Raw genomic sequence first — 3,645 nt, forward strand, 5'->3', positions numbered from 1 at the left:
GTCTCTTGGAGAACCGTGGAAAAGACAAGACATCACATGTCCATCGTCACCAGCCTCCATACCCTGCTGCTACGCAAAGGATTCCTCTTCCAAAAGGTTATACCTCTCCAACCTTCACTCTATATGATGGAACATGCAATGCTCGAGAACATGTCTCTCGGTTCCTGGAAGCCTTAGGTGAACATGAACATTACCATGTTGTTCACCTCAAAGAATTTTCAAAGTCTTTTAAAGGAAGGGCATACACCTGGTACAACAACATCGCACCAGGAACTATCAACAATCGGGGAGAAATGATTGACGCCTTCTACAGAAAGTACTTCTTTGGGTCAGAGCAAATTACTCTCTCTGATCTTGGAAGAATGTTTCAGAGAAGCAATGAACATCCCGATGACTACGTGAAAAGATTCAGAGTCCAGGCCCTGGAATGTCATTATCCAAATGTCACGGAGCAACAACTGGTAGACTTGTGTATCAACGGCATGATCCCGGTCTACGGAGCTTTATTGGAAAATCTTCGTTTCCAGACCTTCTCAGAGCTTCAAGAAGCGGCGAAGAGATCGGCAACTACTGCACCCGCTTTACTGGAAAGAGCAAAAACTACAAAAGTTGAGGAGCCGCGAGAGACTCGAGGTAGCAGGTGTCTGATCAACTAGCAGTACAACCTCCAACCTTCCATGAATATTGTTGCTGAAGGAAGCAGATGTAAAGCCGAAGCACCACAGAAAAATCATACTTCTCCAATCTCTCAAGATCTTCAGAAGTGCAAAGAAACGATAACCAATCCTGAAATGCACAAACCTCAACCATGCATCAACAAACAATGAGATGCACGACTGGGGACTGATTACCAGTCTATCTCAGAGGAAATGAATTCAAAAGAATGTTGATCGATGCTGACACCTCCATCAACAACATTCCACTGAAAACCATCGGATCCACATGCATCACTCGACAAGAAGATACTGATGCTCCATCTCAATCAGAGACCTTGAAGGAGCGCTCGGAAATACTTATGGCTACATCATTCTCAAAGTGAACTTAAGTTCAACCTGGACAGAAACCAAGTTTCACATAATCAATCAAGAAGATCCAGGATATGACATGTCCTTCAGACGAGCGTGGATCCATACTGAAAAGATTTGACGGACATTCCATCATCAGAGTACTTTGAGTAATTTCGACGAGGTTGAAGCAAGAACCTGCAAAATATGCATAGACATTCATCAAGAGTTTCCGCGCTCAGGAAAGTCTCATTCCATGTCTATGTCATTTATTTCCCCACATGCTATCCTAGCATGGGGACTTAATTATGCTAGCAACTCTACAAGACGTTATGCATGGTAGCTTCACTGCATTAGTATTTTACCAAGTGGTTGAATATGACGTTTCTGCGAATCAAGCACTGAAATATTCATTACTGACGTCCAAACATGGCAAAGAACACTTTTGGCGCTTCTCCTGCAAGTCCATGTGTTCCACAAAATCAGAAAGCTCTGATTTCTGCACAAGTGTCGGATCCCACTACTGCAACGAAAGGGATGCTTAATTAACAGAAGATACTCCAGGGCCGAGACGATCAAACCCCTAAGAAATTCGATGCTTAAGGAATATACGCTTCAGCGCTCAAGCATATAAGAAGCCTTCGAATCGTACTCCCAATCAAAGAGTACGCCTTCGATAATAACTCCTCTAGCTTCAACACAATATCTCGATGTGACACACCGGTTCAACACCGACACGATCAAAGTATAGCTGAATTACAATCGATAAGCCTTCACTATCCTATGATAAGACTTCTGAAGCAAATGCAACATCATTCATCAATGGATGCTACAAACTCATTCAACCCTGCTAAGTGAATGAGGGATGCACTGAGGACTTGATTTTATTGGAAATATCAATTCAATATATTTCAATAAATGTTATCCACATAACAAGTCATTGCAACCTGATGTGATTCCATGAAAAGTCGTCAAACGGAACCTCTCTACATCAAAAGCTCCTGCACGACTGGGAACTTCCTCTCTTCACCAGTCATATCCGTAATGAAGACTGCTGCTGCTATCTACCGCACAACAACATCGATTCCATGACGAAGCCAACTTCACAGTAAAGTCATATTCAGGAAGATTTGGGTTGAAATCCTAGTACACCTTCATCTAAGGTATTCTCAACTCACTAATTGGTTCGTGCATGTAAAGGCTCACTGGATGAAAACGCAAAGACTATCACTTTCAGTATCTGGAGCAACTCCATCCATGGTCTCAGCATCAGCAACGGTCTCAGGAGCAACATCACCGGCTTCATCAACTATCCATTCTCTGAAGCGTTACTATATGGATCATAATTCTTCAAGCCCTAATGATTCATATAAATATGTGTAGACATGAAAACATGATATCCAAAGCTTGCACGACAGACGAGCACAAACCAAACGCTTCTACAAGATGTTCTCATCACCTCTACAAATGAGATGCAACATGCTTCAGACCATGGGTTTACAAAAACGTACCAATGAGTGAGGAATGGGACAATTCTTCCTCCACAAAAGATGTTCTTTTATGTCTCTTCTACAACATACCAAAAGGGCGCATCAATCGTACAAACGAGCTGAAAGATATGCCCTTTACTGTCAGGTCTACGACATCTGAAAAATTTGTACGGGATTACAAATGTGCACGCTTCGTTGGCTGACCTATGCAACTCCAAATTGAGTGATTCTTTACTCATGTGATAACTCAGTCTCTTAGCTTCGTAAAATTTTGGTCAAGCACCGAATTCCGACGTCGTATGAGGTTCCTACAGCTTCCAGAGCATACAACATGCAAGCAACGATTCTTAGACGGGATTCATAACCTTTACAGTCGATCAATGTACACCATGTCCTTCCGCTAAATCCTTCATCAAGGTACCTCCAACTTCGACCACCTAGGTCTTTACATCAATTTTCTACCTGGGTCCTCTATCTAGGTCTCACCAGAAGAAGGGAAAACGAAAGGGAGAGACTTGACAAAATACTGGGGATTGACGGTCCACTGGTCAAGACGATCGATTTCACAATCCAAAACCAACCAAGAAATCAAGACCAGAATAAAACCTCACATCTCTCAAAAGTCCAAGGTTCAAGATATCATGGAAAGAAAATTAAAGAAAGTCAGCAAAATAAGATTTCTGCTTTTCTGTATCCTCCAAGACTTGCAAAGCAGCTTTCTCCGCTTCCAGCTTCTTGGTCAGCTTGTCAACTTCATCCATCTTCTTCAACACGGCATCAATGGTGGTGAAAGGAGTGTCACCTTCCACTGCTTTCCTGATAGCGTCAATCTTTTGACGAAGCCATTTCAGATTGAAGCCAAGTTCTTCAGCTTTCTTCAAGTTGTACTCCCAATCAAAGAGTACATCCCGGGTGACAGTATTTCCAGATGTGATGCGGATATCATTTATAACACGCAAGATGGCTTCTACTTGCCTCGTTAAGAAATAACTATGCTCCGGATCCTTGGTAACAACGATGTGCCCATACGTCTTCCACGGTTTCTTGTACATAGAAGCATATCTAATGGGAACGCTAAATCCACCAAGAAACCTGCGATATGGGAGTATCTCACCAAATGGAGGAGTAAAAGCAGTCCATGCGTTGGGATA

Source organism: Papaver somniferum, chromosome 7 (genome assembly GCF_003573695.1).
Source record: "Papaver somniferum cultivar HN1 chromosome 7, ASM357369v1, whole genome shotgun sequence".
Lineage (NCBI taxonomy): Eukaryota > Viridiplantae > Streptophyta > Magnoliopsida > Ranunculales > Papaveraceae > Papaver > Papaver somniferum.